General features: G+C 38.0%; 1 long non-coding RNA gene across 2 annotated transcripts in view; it reads left to right on the forward strand.

The window, feature by feature from the left end:
- The first annotated feature begins 479 nt into the window (after positions 1-479).
- Positions 480-17,565, forward strand: part of LOC110200820 (uncharacterized) — an 81,053-nt gene continuing 63,967 nt past the window's right edge. For both annotated transcript variants that reach the window (XR_002322313.2, XR_002322311.2), the window contains exon 1: positions 480-1,080. This is a non-coding gene — a long non-coding RNA (uncharacterized LOC110200820). The remainder of the gene's footprint in view (positions 1,081-17,565) is intronic.

Consider the following 17,565-nt stretch of genomic DNA (forward strand, 5'->3'; position numbering starts at 1 on the left):
CCCACTCAAGTAGCGAGCCGAGCGTTTAATGAAGCGGGGGAGGAGAGATTGCAGGGGCGCTGGGGGCAAGGGGGAGGGGGAGGGGGTCCCTTCCCTTTCAAGGGGGTTCAGTTCTTTCAAGTGAGCTGCAGCGAGCTGGATTCTTGTGTGAAAAACAACTGCCACAATACTTAAGTCGTCACCTCCTCACCCCTGACGGCATGGGAAAGTGCTCTCCTCAGCTGTTAGCTATAGAGAGGCCGCCGCAGTCATGAGAAATGTTGATAAAAATGCCGTTTCGAGGCTGCCCTCCTACTCTGCACATGTCATCTTGCCTATCAAACGGCCTAATTGGAAAATTAGACTTGTCTTCATTTAGAGAACGAAAGTTCAAGTGCCAATATTTTCTCAGGAAATTCCCCTTCTTTTTTTTCCCCCTCTTCTTTTAAGGAATGTGCCTGTGGCATTTAGGACTTTTCCCCCTTCCTTAAATTAATAAATGAAGTCTGATCTCCAACTTCTGACGATCTTGGGTAGGGCCAGGGCATGGCCACTGAGACCTGCCCTGGGTGAGAAGGGTTCTTTCCCCACCCCAGCTCCTCGTCTGTTGCTTTAATGTGAACAGATCTCCCTCTGTATTTTGATCAGAATGGTCCCCACATCCTCCTCCGTCCCATTTAAAGTAATAAAAATCTCTAGTTCCATTAATAGTCTGTAGTTAGCTACTCCTCTTCACGTCACTCCCCTTCCCCCCCGGAAATCTGAAGAAGAAAAAGAAGAAGAAGCATCTTCCAAGTTCTACATATGAGCAGGACAAGATTCAGCCCCATTTTTAGTAGAGGTACAGTATCTCTTTTCTAAGCATATGGAAGGAAAAGAGTTTGATTTGCTCAAGAGGGCAATGTGTCAGGAGTAGGGAGACTTGGATTCCATTTCTAATTTGAACACAAATTCAGTTCAACAAATTTTTATTAGAATCCTGCTATGTGCAAAAGTAGTATGTTATGTTCTGGGAATACAAAGACAAAAATGAAAACCAGTACTTGCCCTCAGGAAGCTCACATTCTATTGGAGGAATAATTTATCCCTTTGAAACTTCAGGTAGGTAACCCTTCTCTGTATCTCATTCTTTCTGTTTTTGTTTGGCAATGGGGTTAAGTGACTTGCCCAAGGTCACACTGCTAGTGTTATGTGTCTACTGCCGGATTTGACCTCAGGTTCTCCTGACTCCAGGGCCAGTGCTCCATCCACTGTGCCACCTAGCTGCCCCACTCTCATTCTTTCTTTTGAGAAAGTACAAATAACACCATTGTGAAAAATGAATAGTGAGGATTGGTAAGATCCTGTATTGCTCTGGGCTAACTGGAGAAAAATACTATGTAAATACAAATTGCTGATATGATCCTAATAACAGACATCTTTGTTGTTATTCATATTAGGCAAGATCACTGGAGTTGGAGTCAGTAAGAGGTGAATTCAAATCCAGGCTCAGACACTGGCTGTATAGTCCTGGGCAAATCACTTATCCTCTCTCAGTCTTGTTTCTTCATCTGTAAAAGGAGGATAATAGTAGCACCTACCTCCCAGGCTTGTTGTGAGGATAAAATGTTATAATATTTTGTATTCAAAGTGTTGAAAGTAGTGTTACTGTGTGAACTTTAAAGCACCACATAAATGTTGGTTATTATTATATTCTATCCCCTTGCCTGCTTGTTTGGATGTACATAATGTAATTCTGTGGGGATGCATATGCATTCGATAGATCCATAGTCAGAGAAATATGCTGTGAAACTCATCAGGTTTATCGATCCTGCAAAAGGAAGCCTCTCTCAGTCCCTGTAATCAGCTGCACTGTTCAGCATTTTGTAGCCATCGATTCATTCTGTTAACGATTTTCAAAGTAATTGGCCGAATTGCACTATTTCAGGGAATAAACATACAATTCAGTTTCTCTTTCAGACTGCCATCCTGAAAAAAAAAATGGTGGTCCATAAAAGAATTCATATGGTTTTTTTAAATGTGTTTGATGGATTTCAATGGTGCATGGGCAGAGGTTTCAGAGATAGCTAATTGCACTGCTTCAAGTCAGAACTCACAACTACTTACTTATTTCTTAATAATAGTTGAGGCAAGAAGGTTAAAACAAGGAGTTAAACTAGTCTCTCTTGCCCAGCACTACAACTCAGTGTTAGTTTTGGTTAGGACTTTTGGATGTGATTATCCAGATAGCCCCTTAGGGAGAATTATTGGCAGGATATGAAGAGGTTATCTTGCTTTCAACCACCCCATCACTCTCTTTCCCCTTTCCTCCATATCACAGGGGTGAGTAGTAAGGTAGGCCCTCTGGGCTGACAATGCCTTCAGTGTACCCGCCGCTTGTGGTCTGTGTGGTTGGCTCTTACAAAGGTGTTTTGAGTACATCCTGATAAACCTGTTAGTCATAGGGATTGCTTCATTTTTGATAAAAGCTTCATGTTCCAGAGGTTGACTATGAAAAGGATCCATTTCAGATGAGGGATTTAACCTGCCTAAATCAACTCTCTCAACTTACACCTTCCTGGGTCAAGTTAAATTGAAAGTGACTGGAGCGACTTAGGCAGGTCACTGGCATTTTTTTTAATGGCCCCATATTCTAGAGCAATTTTCACTTTCAAAAGACCCAAAACACTGTCATCCCTGCTAGTAAAGTTTCCTCCACTTGTTACCTTTACATACCAGAGACTTCTGGGATGGAACAAGTCAGTTAGCCCCTTCCTGGGAATTTAATTTAACAGAGCAGATGTAACTAACTATGATTACGAGGGGAAAAGAGAGTTTCTCATATTTGTAAAGCTTACTTATGTTTTCAGTCACTCAACACATGTATTAAACACCTGCTGTGTTCGAGTCTATCACCTAGTAATTGGTTTGCTTTGGATAGCCATTAGCTGACTTCGGCTTCAGCAGGAAAAGCAGGAACATAAGACAATCACTAGACTGATAAAGCCTGGAATGCAGTCCCACCTACCCCAATTACTTACTAGCTGAGTGATCACTGGCCAATCAATTTGACACCTGATCCTCAATTTCCTCATCTGTAAAATGAGGATGTCACTCTGCTGTCTTAACAGAGTTATTATGAGAATCAAGTGAAATAATATGTGAAAATACTTTGTAATCCATAGAATGTATATGAGGGAAGTACGTCAAAAGTTTCTTTCAAAGACCTCGAAGTACTTCGTTGGATAGAAACTTTCAATATAATAACACCTCATTAATCTAGTGGTCACTTAATCAATAACCTCAACTACTTAGAACACAACTAAGGACTAGGAATGTGAGAGAATTAAGGATTTACCAAGAACTATGCTAAATGCTAGGATTATAAAGTGGAAAAGCAAAGACAGTCCCTGCCCTCAAGGAACTTACATTCTTAATAGGAGAAGACAATACCACAAAATGAAGAGTGGTTTTTGGGATTTGGAAAGTTAGACCAGCGGTAGATGGAAACTTAAGGGGAGTAGGCTAATGCCCACTTTTCAGTAGTAGTGTCCCACTGGAAAGTGGTTGATTAGGGTGGAAGAGGGAGAATGGTTGGAGAAAAGGAAGCATGGAGAGTGTGGAAGCATGTGCCATTAAGGTGGATGGCCCAGAGATGCCTGAGGAGTAAAATGAGGCATTGTCAGGAATCTGCCTGGACTGAGATAGTGGGCCGCACAAAACACTCTCTGACCAGGTTGGCAGGGCCCCAGGGTAGAAATTTTAGAGGTGAAAGGGATTAAGTCCTCTAGGGCAGGGTTTCTGATAAAGCAGGGGTAAGATAGGAGATGAATGGGGAGGAAAGGAGGAAGGAAAGGAAGCCAAAGAGACCTCTGAGTAGCCAAAACAGATGTTATGCAATACCATTTATGCGTTTTACTCAAAGGAGAATCCCTCTGGTACCTACTTTGGGACTATTTATTTATCTATCTATTTGTTTTGCTTTTTGGTGAGACAATTGGGGTTAAGTGACTTGCCCAGGGTCACACAGCTAGTAAGTGCTAAGTGTCTGAGGTCAGATTTGAATTCAGGTCCTCCCAACTCCAAGGCCAGAGCTCTATCCATTTCCCCACCTAGCTGCCCCTGGACTATTTATTTTTATTTAAATCAAATTAGATAATTGTAAAGTGCTTAGCACAGCACCTGGCACATAGTAAGAACTTTTTAAATTTTATTTTTGTTGTTATTATTTCAAACAATCCTAAGAAAATTGGTTATCTATCATTCAGCCTGCAATAAAATAGAAGGTAGAAATGGGGTTGATAGGATCAAGCACACTGACTTCAGGAAGAAACAACAGCTGTCAGTCTATCCATGAATAAGAAGGTAGAACTATAAAAAAAAATACAAGAATTCAAAAGGCGTAGTCTAGGTATAGTTCATGTAGGTGTGAGTAATCATAACTTTTTTTTGTGGCAAGTCATTCTTGTGGCCATCTGGTGAAGCCTATGGACCCTTCTTAGAATAATATCTTTAAATACATAAAATAAAAGATGTCAGCTTACAGAGGAAACCAATTATATTGAAATACAGTTATTAGAATATTAAAAAAAACACGAATTCACAGATCCCAGGTTAAGAACCTCTGCCCTAGAAGGATCACTTTTACAGTATGGTGATGGTAATTATGACTTGTTTTTATATAGACTTTAACATTTACAAAGTGTTTTTCTCATGGAACAATACTTGATATTCATAATATAAACCTGACTTATCAATAAAAGTTTAATTATATACAAGATATGAAGGTTTAAGAATGCAAGAGAACGTGCATTTCACCTTAGAAATGTTTCCATCCAAAATGGCTGAAGTAGGGAAAGGTGTAGCAATGAAAGAGATAAGCATCAGTTATCTAGAAAATTCATTCATGTGGAATGCCTAATTTTCTGACAATATCAGATTAATCCAGTTTAATTTAGTTAATGTTGTTATTATTATTATTATCATCATTATTACTTCATGGAAGTAAAAGAATAAGGTGTTAGGAGACTAATATATAGGACCAGGTAAGTAGAATGTTTGAAGGTCTGTACTAGAGGGAGACAGATAGAAAAGATATTAAGAAGTAGAACCAACAGGGCTACTTATTATTTAGATGAGAAAGGTGGAAGAGTCAAAGATAGCACTAACTTTTGAAAACAAGGTTTCAAATATCAAAGACTAGTTGAATGAGGCCACTCACAGTGGTACTTATGCTAGAAACAGGAAATCAGAAGGAATCACAGAATTATAGAATTTGACATTGGAAGGAACCTCAGAAGCCATCTAGTCTAAGAATCCCCACTCTAACATACCCAGCAAGTGGTATCTGCCTTGAAGACCTTCACAGACAAGAAAGCCCATTTCACTTTTAGACATATGTAATTGTTAGGAAGTTTTTCCTGATGCCATGCCGGAATTTGCCTCTTTGTAACTTCTACCTCTTGCTCTTGATTCTGCCTCCACAGCCAAACAGAATAAGTCCACATGGCAGACCTTCACATACTTGATCACAGCTACCATATCCCTAGTGTGTCTTTTCTTCTACAAACTCAGTTCCTTCAACTGATCCTCATGTATGTACTCAAGGCCCTTCACTGTTCTAGTCACCATCCTCTGGACATTCTACAACTTACAATGTGTTTTTTAAAAGCAGTACCCAGAAGTGAACACAACACTCCAGATGAATCCTTGTGAGGGGAAGAGTATAATGGGACTGTCACTTCTCTCTTCATGGACTCTGTGTCCCTCTTAATGAAGTCCAATAGTTTTTAGCTTTTTTGGCTGCCATGTCACAATGCTTTTGATAATATTGACTATTTGGTCAAGGAAGGCTTCCTTCTAGGTTCACTAAACTTCCTAGATCCTTTTCATAATAACTGCTATTTTCCATACACATTTCTCCATCTTACACTATTGAAGTTGATTTTGTATACCCAAGTGCACAATCCTATATTTATCCATAGTTAATTTCATCCTCTTAGATTTAGCTCAATGCTCTTGTCTATCAAGATCCTTTTGTGTCCTTACTCTATCATCCACTGAGTTACTGTGCCTTCTAGTTTTGTGTTATCTGTAGATTTGATGAATATAATACCTATTCTCCTTTCTACCTTTCTGGTCTTTTTATAACTTGTTCCTTTCCATGTATACTGCAATCCAGTGATGCTGGCCTCCTTGCCTTTCTTCATGCAAGACCTTCTATCTTCTGACTCCCTTTACTTTCACTGACTGTCTTCCATGCCTAGAATTCTCTCCGTCCATATCTCTGTTTCTTGGCTTCCTTCAAATCTCAGCTAAAATTCTACTTTCTACAAGAAGCCTGTTCTGATCCCCCTTAATGCTAGTGCCTTCCCTCTGTGATTATATACATTTAGCCTGTATATATCTCATTTGAACATCACTGTTTATGTGTCATGTTCCCCATTAGACTGTGAAGTCCTTGAGAACATATACAGTTTTTTGTACTTCTTTGTATCACTAGCTAAACGTAGTCCCTGACACATAACAGGAGTTTTATAAATGATTATTGACTTGATTTGATTTATGCCTTTGCCCAGGTAATTGATAAAAATGTTAAACAGTACAGGGCCCACCACACATCTATGGGATATTCTACTGGAGACCTCCTGCGTTATGTTGACACTGAACCATTAACAACTACTCTTGGCATCTGGTCACTCAAGTCAGTTCTGAATTTATCTGATTTATTATTGTCTAATTCATATCTCTCCATTAAGATTAATATAAGATATTTTTATTAAAAGCCCTACTAAGATTTAAATAAACTAGACTTATAGCATTTCTCTCATTAATAGTTCAAAAAATGTCAAAAAATGAACTAAGGTTAATTTGGCATCACATGTTCTTGATGAAGCCATGATGGCTCTTTGCAATCATTGCTTCCCTTTCTAAATGCTCACTAATCATAACTTTAATAATTCATCCTAGAATTTCTTCAGGAATCAAAGTCAATTTGTAGTAAAAATGAAGGAAAAGAAACAAGGAAAGGGAAAGTAGGAAGAAAAAGGAAGGGAAAAGGAAGTGAAAAGGCAAGCTCAGTTCAGCAAATGTTGAATTTAAAATGCTAATGGAACCCAGAGGTAGATGTGCCTTGTAGACATTTGAAGGTATACATCTGTGGCTCAATGAGAGCTGGAGATCTAGATTTGGGAGCAAGCTGCATAGGTTGTCCTATCTCCTGTGTCCTTTGTTCTCAAAGAGGACCAGGACGTCAAGGAGATGATGACATGACTTGCACTTGACTTTGATTTGAGTGAGGGAGAGCTATGCAAAGTCACCAGCTTCACTTTCTCCTCCAGAGCCATCTGGATCCAGTGGCCAGATATTGATCACAATGGCTGGAGATGGCCCAGGATGCAGTGAGAGACTTTGGGCTCCCCCAGGCTCAGAGTGAATATAAATAGTAACTGTTTCTCTTTTGGCCAACAACCCTAAGGTTCCCAATTTTTTATTAAAGCGGCCTTCCCTTGACTCACTTCTTAAAGAGGCCTATTCACTGAATAGGCATTGCCTAACTCAAAGTGAGAACCTGAAAAGACCTTAGCACCTGCATACAGTTAATAGTTGAAACTATGGAATGAATAAGATGACTGTCTAGATCAGGTATTCTTAATCTGATAAATTTTAAGGAGTTTATGAACTTGGGTAGGAAAAAAATAAATCTTTATTTTAATATAATTGGTTCCTTTGTATTACTACGTATTTTAAAACATTAATTTAAGAAGGGTCCATTGGTTTCATCAGAGTATCAAAAGGGATCCTTCACCCACAAAAAGATTAAGAACCCCTGCTGTGGATAGGGAACAGGACCAAGGTGGGGGGGAACATTGAGAGTAGGAGAAAAAGAACGAGCTAGCAAAGGAGACAGAGGAAGAACAGTCTCAAAATAGGAGGAGAATTATGAAGTTACTGTCATAAAGACAAGGGAAAAGATACAGAATTGGGAAGAGTAGCTGACATGTTAGCTAATAAAATCAGATCCCCAAAATGTCTGAATAAGCTAGGCTAATGTAGTAAATCTAATAAGAAAATTTATAGGGATGAATAAGAAGTACTTGGTTAAAAAAACTACACAAATAGAGGATATTTGAGGCATGGCTATGCAAGAATCTTAGTGAAAAAGACATTTCAATGGACTGCAAATTTAATATGAATCAACAATAACAGCCCAAAAAGGCTTCATTGAAAGGAAGCATAGTATCTGGAATGAAGGAGGCAATAGTTCAGCTGCACTTTGCCAAGATCTGACCACATCTGGAACACTGTGTTCGCTTCTGTATATCCCATTTCAGGAAGGATATTGACAAACTAGAATGTGCTCATAAGTAGAGTTGACCAGAATGATAAGATGAGGAAAGACCATGTCATACAAGGTTCATATAGAAGAATTGAGGATATTTAGCCTAGAAAAGAGATGCACAGAGAATTAAGGAATGCTAGCTGTGTTCAAGTATCTGATGGGCTGTTGTTATGTAGGAAAAGTGACTGAATTTGTTCTGGTTGGCTTCTGTGGGCATAATGATGGGTAAGAGGTAGAAGTTGAAGAGAAGCAGATTTCAGGTCAATACAGGGAAAAACTTCCCAACAATTACCACTCTTCAAAGATGGAATGGGTTGCCTTTATAGGTAATGTTTTCCCCATTATTGAAGGTCTCCAAACCAAGTTTGGATGATTACTTTTTGAGTATGTGTAAAGAAAGATCTTGTTCAGATAGAGATATGAACTTTGAGGTCCCTTCTACCTTTTAGGTTCTGTGATTGTGTTGTGTACAACACAATAGTACAACAGTTGTATAAAAGTTGGTAATCAATAGTATCAAATGCTACATGGAGTCCAAGCAGGAGGACTAAAAAAAAAGGCCATTGGGTTTGGTAATTAGATGGTCATTAGTAATCTTTAGAGAAATCAGTTGGAATGGAATGGCGAAGGTATTAGTACTGTAAAATATCTGTATTGGTAATAGAAGTTCACTTTTCAAATATGTGTCTTTTAGCTCTTCCTAATGCTAGGGATTAGTTGGTTCTATGCTGACTGGAGGAAAGATTACACTTTAAATTCATTTCCTCGGTTTCATTCTGATTTTTAAGATAAAAAGGACCTGGTTTCAATTAATTTGATGGCTCCCAATTCAAAATAGTATGACAATAGACCATGACTTCTGGTCATGATCAATTTCAGCTTTCAAATTTTCTGTTTCAGTCACTAAGGTTAGGACAGGGCAATCTGAGAAAAAAAAAGTTTAAGTCACTAGGAAACAATACTGAAGACCTGACCAAAGGAATTATATTAGGCAGTGACCTTGGGATTATATGAAAATTTAAAAGGCCATTATTTTTCATGCTTTAACAGAAAGAAGCAACATAGAAGAGAGAAAAGAACATCAGATCTGGAGTTATGGTCCTCAGTTTCCTCATCTGTGAGATGAGGGGTTGAATTAGATGACATCTGAGTCCCTTCCAGCTCATTTCTCTGGAATGCGTACACATAATAATAACAACAATAATAAAAACAACAATAATAAAAACAATAACAGAAGAATTTAGTTACTTCTTAAGTATGGAAAAAGAAAAGCCAAAGTTCCTATGGGTAGAAACGTATGGGCTTCAAGGTTTAAAAGTTCAGAGGATCCTAGGTTTAGAGCTGAAAAGGACTTTAGAGGGCATTCAGTCCAGCCCCTTCATTTACAGATAAGGACCCCGAGACCCAACCAAGTCAAGTGACCTACCCAAGCAGGAAGTGGCAGAGTCTGAATTTGAACCCAGAGTTCTTTTCACTCTACCACATTGCCTTTACATTATTGGATCTAGAGCTTCATAGACCATTTGTCAAGAAAAATAGATCCTAATGCTAACTCTAATACTGGAATTTACAAAGACTCAAAATAACTGTGTAACTGAGGTCTTGAACAAAACAACCAACAAGAGAAATTCAAGAAAAGAGAAGCCCCACAGATTTCTCTGGAACAAGAGAGGTTTAGATGTGGCCCGTTCATGGAAACTTATTTAAGTATATGATGATGACAAGACTCCTTCTTACATTAAGAAAAGATGATCCCAAATCACAATGTATTGTTATTAGTAACATAGCATTTATGTAATGCTTTAAGATTTACAATATGCTGTATTTCATATGTGTTATCATATAATATCAAAATGTTATCTCCTGGGGGCAGCTAGGTGGCACAGTGGATAGAGCACTGGCCCTGAAGTCAGGAGGACCTGAGTTCAAATTCGGTCTCAGACCAAACACTTGACACTTACTAGCTGTGTGGCCCTGGGCAAGTCACTTAACCCCAATTGCCTAAAAGCAAAAAAAAAAAAGTTATCTCCTTTGACTCTCACCAGTAACTGTGAGGTAGGTGCTATTATTATCCTTATTTTACAGATGAGGAAAATGAGGTTGAAAGGTTAAATAACTTGCCCAAAGTTACACAGCCAGTAAATACCAAAGGCATAATTTGAACTCAAATGTTCCTGCCTCAAAGTCTAGCACTCTATTCACTGTATCATCTATTTTCATTATACTAGAGTATAACTATCATAGAAAACAAAATCCTCCAATACCAGTTCTCTGTCCTATTTAGAATGATGCCTTCTCTAGAGACAACAGCTGACTGTTTCTGGCGTTTATTCTCCTCTGCTGTTACTCTACACTTTTGTGTACTCTACACTTTCTCTATGTCTTAAATAATGGAATTAATTTGGGAAGACCTTCTTTAGGTACTGTGTACCGAGACCTGAAGGAGAAGTGCCCATGAAATAACCTAAAATTATTCAATTTGTTCTTAGATGAGAGATACAAGATCCCAAATGAAGAATAAAAGCAATAAAAAACAAAATAAAGAAATGAACAAGATACTGCTGATATTAGAAATCTGGAATTCTTATTATTCCTTCTTTTGTTCAACAAAAAGCAGACCTTTCAAAATAAAATTCATTGGACAGTTTTGGTTGGGAGCTTGCATTGCATTTATTTTTGCTATGTGGCTTGAGAACCAGTAATAGCTGCTCAATGACTCTAAGTTAGAGTTAAGAGATGTTGATTTTATTCTTATTGCCCCATCTTGAAGGTCAAGATGAATAGCCTATGTAAATGGAATGGGAGCTGGTATTTTAATTGTCACGGAAATGAGATTTGGTCCTTTGTTCACTTATTACTCCTTTATCTGGAAGTTTGAGGAATTCCAAGAGCCACAATAAGGCTTAAGTTTGAGTTTAAGTTTGAGAACATCAGAAAGTACTTAGCTAGTGTAGTTAGATTTCTCTTAAAAAAAAAAAAGGGTGTTACAGTGGATAGAGTACTGGCCCTAAAGTCAGGAGGACCTGAGTTCATATCCAACCTCAGACCAAGTACTTGATGCTAGCTGTGTGACCCTGGGCAAGTCACTTAACCCCAATTGCCTAAAAAAAAAAAAAAAAGGACCACAGGGTATACATTTCATACTCATTTAATTTTTCCAGAAAATAGCATTTCTCCTTGAATGAGCTTATGTTTTTGTTTGTTTGTTTGTTTTTTAGGCAATTGAGGTTAAATGACTTGCCCAGGGTCACACAGCTAGTGTCAAGTATTTGGTCTGAGGCCAGATTTGAACTCAGATCCTCCTGACTTCAGGGCCAGTGCGCCATTCACTGCGTCACCTGGCTGCCCCAAATGAGCTCATGTTTTTAACAGTTCTTTCTTAGCTTCTTAAATGGATTGTCTGCTGCCAAGTTTTATCCTAGTGTAAGATATAGGGAACTCCTAGTGTGGAAACTAATTCTACCACTAAGATCAGCCATCATCTATGGCTTTGAGAGTTGCCTAGAGCACTGATAGGTCAAATTGGTTGTTGAGGATCACACAACCAGTGTGTGTCAGAGGCTGGACTTAAGCCCCAGTCTTCCTGCTTCTATGATTGGCCATCTGTCCTCTATGCCAAATTGCTTCTCTATCTTATGGTATTATAATACAAAGACCACAATACAAGGGAGCACAAAAAAACTATTAGAAAAAGTCTCTGGCTAACCTCTATTATGAATTAATGCATAGTAGGTGCTTAGTAAATGTTTTTTGACTGACTTGCCCAGGTAGGAGATGACAAAGCCAGGACTGAACCTAGGTCCTCTGTCTCCAAATCCAACACACTTTCCGCCAAACCTCATTACCACCTTAGTTGAGGGAAAAGTCTCTTCATGCTCAGCTATGATTTGGTGTATGTAGTTCGGCACACTGTGGGGCATTTCTATGTAGGATTTTTCAAAGTGATAATGCAGAAGCTGTTTTTTCACTTTGAATAATAGCTATGACCACTTTGCTTTTAAGAAGTAGCATGAAATATCAAGGGAACTAATGAAAAGAAATGCAGGGGAAGGTAGCCTAGCAATTCAGATCTTAAATTGTATTATAAAGCAGCAATCATCAAAACTGCTTGGTACTGGCTAAGAAATAGAGTGGTAGGTCAGTAGAAGAGGTTAAATATGCAAGACACAGTAGTCAATGACTATAGTAATCTATTATTTGATAAACCGAAAGACCCCAGCTTCTGGGATAAGAACCCACTCTGAAAAAAACTGCTGGGGAAACTGGAAAAGAGTATGGTATAAACTAGGCATAGACCCAAATCTCACACCATATACCAAAATAAAGTCAAAATGGGTTCATGACTTAGATATAAAGGCTGATACCATAAGCAAATTGGGAGAGCAAGGAATAATTTACCTATCAGATCTATGGAGAACAGAAGAATTCATGACCAAACAGGAGATAGAGAACATTACGAAAAGCAAAATGGATAATTTTGATTACATTAAATTGAAAAGTTTTTGCACAAACAAAGCCAATGCAACTAAGATTAGAAGGAAGGTAAAAATTGGGAAAGAATTTTTACAACCAGTCTCTCTGATGAGGCTCTCATTTCCAAAATATATAGAGAATTAAGACAAATTTATAAGAATACAAGCCATTCCCAATTGATAAATGGTCAAAGGATATGAACAGATGAAGAAATTAAAGCCATCTATAGTCATATGAAAAAATGCTCTAAAATTATTGATTAGAGAAATGCAAATCAAAACAACTCTGAGGTACATCATCACACCTATCAGATTGGCCAACATGACAAAACAGGAAAATGATAAATGTTGGAGAAGATGTGGGAAAATTGGAACACTAATGCATTGTTGGTGGAGTTGTGAAATGATCCAACCATTTTGGAGAACAATTTGGAACTATGCCCAAAGGGCTATAAAAATGTGCATACCCTTTGACCCAGCAATAGCACTTCTAGGGCTATATCCCAAAGAGATCATACAAATGGGAAAAGGACCCACATGTACAAAAATATTCATAGCAGCTCTTTTTTGTGGTGGCAAAGAATTAGAAATTGAGAGGATGCCCATCAATTGGGGAATGGCTGAAGAAGTTGTGGTATATGAATGTAATGGAATACTATTGTGCTATAAGAAATGATGAACAGGCTGACTTCAGAAAAACCTGGAAAGACTTGTATGGTCTGATGTTGAGTGCAGTGAGCAGAACCAAGAGAACGTTGTACACAATAACAGCCACATTGTGTGATGACTAATATTGATGAACTTAACCCTTCCCAGCAATACAAGGATCTAAGACACCTCCAAAGGCCTCGTAATGGAAAATGCTATCCACATCCAAAGAAAGAACTATGGAAGTTGAATTGCTATTTTTTCCCTTCTGTTGAGTTTTGTTTCCTCTTTCTGATGGTTCCTCCTATTGGTTTTAATTTTTACTTACTGCATAACTAATGTGAAAATATGTTTAATAGGAATGTAAATGTATAGCCTATATCAGATTGTGCGCCGTCTTGCGAAGGGTGGTGGGGAGGAAGCAGGAGAAAAATTTTAAACTCAAAAGCATATGGAAGTGATTATTGATAAATCAAAATAAATTAATAAAATAAAAAAAAGATTTTGCCACAGCCACTAACTACATGTATGGCTTTGGACAGGTCAATTAATTTCTCTCAGCTTCGATTTCATCATCTATAAAATTTTTAAAAAGTTGGACTAAATAAAAAAAAAAAAGAAGCAGCATGGGAAAGAGCTCTGGACTTAGAATCAGAATGCTTAGGTTGAATCCCAGCTATACCATATACTATGGAACATAGTAGATGTGTAACATTGACAAGGTCTTATAACCTTTCAGAATCTCAATTTCCTCATCTGCAAAAGAAGGATAATGATACCTTTTCGACTTGCCTCACAGGGTTTGGGGGAGGATCAAATAAAATGATTTACATTAAAGCACTTTATTAGTCAGATAGCCTGTTGCTGTTATTGTTATTATAAAGTAACAGTCTGGATGAAGAATAAACTAGAAGAATCAAAGGTTCATGAAACTATGTTAGGCAAATTCATACTATGCTGATTGATGAGAAGCCATAAAGATCAAGGAAGAAATGTGAAACACTATAGTGAGCCCACAATAAAATATAAAGGGTTTATAAAAGCTTGTGTTCACTCAGGTTGTGATGGAAAGAAAGATGTGTAAAACCTTCCTTGGAGGACCCGTAGCAAATGAGGAACTCCACAGAAGATCAGAGGAAACAGAAGTTTTGGAGGAGGTCTGATGCTAACAGACAATGAGTGGTTCAGGCAACAAGGATGATGGAAAATGGATAGAATCATAGGATGTACAAGTAAAAGCAGAGATCATTTGGTCCAACTCCCTTATTTTACAGAAGAAAGAAACTGAGCCTCTGAAAGGTTAAGGGAATTGTTTAAGATCACCCAAAAATAAATTTCAGAGTGTTTCAAATTCAGGTCCTTTGATTTGAAATCCAAATCCCCTTTCCATCATATAATGGTCACTCCAGGGTTTCCTACAGGATGAAAATAACCTCCATTTTCCTTGTCACTAAAACATCCTTTACATGATTACCAGATTTACTTTCCATATGCATGGATCTACTCATGTCATTTCATAGTTCAAAACCTTCAACAGATCCCCATTTGCCTAGAATTCAAAGTCCAGCTGCCTCTGGCACCATCTACCTCTTCCAGCCTGATATTATACTACTCACTTCCACTATGTTCTACATTCCAGCTAAATTAGACCACATATCATCTCCAAATTTTCCTCTGCCTTTGCTCATGTTGCCTGTAGAATCTTGATCTTTTCCCTCTACCTGTTTAATTTCTGTATATCTGTATATTTCTGTGTATCTTTAAAGGTCAACCTCAAATCTCAAATACCATCCCCTTTAGGAAATTCTGTCTAACCTCCCCATTGAGTAATTGCTCCTTAAACTTTTATTTAAACCTCTTTTATGCTCTTATCATTTATTAGTTTGTTTTATATATATGTCATATTTCTCTACTAGAATACAAGCTTCAGGGCTCATATGCACATATCTCCTTCCATGCCTAACATTATGCTATGAACAAACTATGAGCTTGCCTACTACTTCCTGAATTAAATTAATTTGAATGAGAATCTGAACTCTCAGTGACAAAATTTAGCCCTCCATCTATTAAGACAAAACATGTAATTATCAGTTCTGGTGTTCAATGGATCTATATTCTCATCATGAAATATAACAACAGATTACATAATATTATTACTAATACCTTCCACAAAATCCTATTCAGGTACCTCATGGTGTTGTGGAGGTGACTTAGGGTTCTTGAAGGCTAAACCATTTGAACACAAGTTTTGCCAAATTCTACCATCGTGGAAAGGCTTCAAGTATAGTAAATCCCATCAGCAGGCAATATCTGTTTTCTGAAAGTCATTGTAGCTAAATATGGAGAAGCTCATTATTAGTAGGCTAGCTGACCCTGGCAACCCATGAAACAAAGAAAAAATACAAATTGACTCCCATTCCTCCACAGAGAGACCATGTAGAGACAAGTAGCATTTCTTCCAATTCTGCACTGATAGTAGTACAGGAAACAAAAGGCAGCAGAGGGTTCTACAAAGCATGTAGTTTTTAGACCATTCATATATAAAAATTTAACTATTGATACTAAATGTGGGATGTTTGCATAGTAACCAACAAGTAGATGTATTAATGGCAGAACCAATCATAACAATCTTGATATTCTTGCCATAAATGAAACCAGAAAACAAAGGAAGGAAGAATGACAAGTTTGGACAACTGACTGGAAATATAGGATGAGTGAGAGTGAAGAGTCAAAGATGACACCATGGTTACAAATATGGGAAACTGGAAGGATATTGATTCACTAGACAATAATAAGGAATCTCAGAAAAAGGGTAGGTTTTTGTGGAAACATAGTGAAGTCTGTTTTCAATATATTTTTGCTGTTCTCTCCTCTTCCATACCCACCTTTTCATTGATGTCACAGAGACAATTTAGTTTTTAATAAAATTTCTCTGGAGTGTATGGAATGTCAAGAAGTACTAGGACCTCTGGTGTGACAGCTTGCTAAGCCCTTTTCAGGGCTGTTCATCCACCTTTGATGTCCACCTGGCACTCAACTCTCACCTGTGGCTCCAAGAAACTGTAGCATGTACAGCGCAATACCCTGGTAAAACGATCACAAACAGATGAGCTAAGTCAGTTTGAGAGTAACTGACAAGCTTCAAATCTGTCATTGAGTTAGGGGAGGTCTACTTCAAGCATATGAAGACTTCCTCTGGTGGAATGGGTAGATAAGAACAATGTGTTCCAACAACCATGAAGGTGACTGAAGCAGGTGCTGTGAAGTGCCTAGCGCTTGATCAGACATAGAAGATGCCAAGGTCATCTGCTGCATCCTGGGTCATTACTAATCATCTTGACTTTTGTCTTGCCACCAGACCTTGATGACTCTGGAAGACAGAGGGAAGCTAATGATTTTGTGCAACCCTACCTCACTTAAATCCAATTTACACACAAGTTAAGACATCACCTGTGATGTCACTGGTCTTCTTAACATGAAGGACAAACAACAACAACAACAACAACAACAGAATTTCTCTACCTTCTCTCCATAAAATGTTTGACTTGGAGGCTGCAATCATCCTTATGATGGTCTTTTTGCAGATGGTTAGCAAGAGCCCTGCTATATGATCTGACCAGGTATCCCATGAAATGATATTTGTTGTTGCCTTTGAATGAGTCTCACAGAAAGTATTCTAAATTCAGGAATCCTTCATTGAGGCAAATATTTATTGGTCCAATAAGCAGAACCCTCTCCATCTTGTGGATCCCAGGGCTATCTCTGAGGGGGTTTGGCATTGGCCAAATCCCAACATTTTAAAATAATTGTAATTTGGTTGGAAGGGACATTGGTGGTAGTCTTGAATGGGAAAATAAATTTCAAAGCTTGCAGCTTGAGGTGAGTATGAAATATGAAGAGGAGCGGTCCCTATTGATGCATTATTCAATTCAATTCAACAAGCATATATTAAACATCTGCTATGTGTCTGGCACTGTGCTTGACTTTGAAGCTACAAAGATAAAAACAAGATTGTCTCCATCTTCATTAATCTTACATTCTTTTGGGGGTAGGGAAGAAAATGCCACATGTACACAGATAAATAAATACAAGATACAAAGACAATATGAAATAATTTTGGGGGGAGTTGAACACTAACAGCTTGGG

This window comes from Phascolarctos cinereus, unplaced genomic scaffold, assembly GCF_003287225.1.
Source record: "Phascolarctos cinereus isolate Bilbo 61053 unplaced genomic scaffold, phaCin_HiC Scaffold_4;HRSCAF=312, whole genome shotgun sequence".
Classification (NCBI taxonomy): domain Eukaryota; kingdom Metazoa; phylum Chordata; class Mammalia; order Diprotodontia; family Phascolarctidae; genus Phascolarctos; species Phascolarctos cinereus.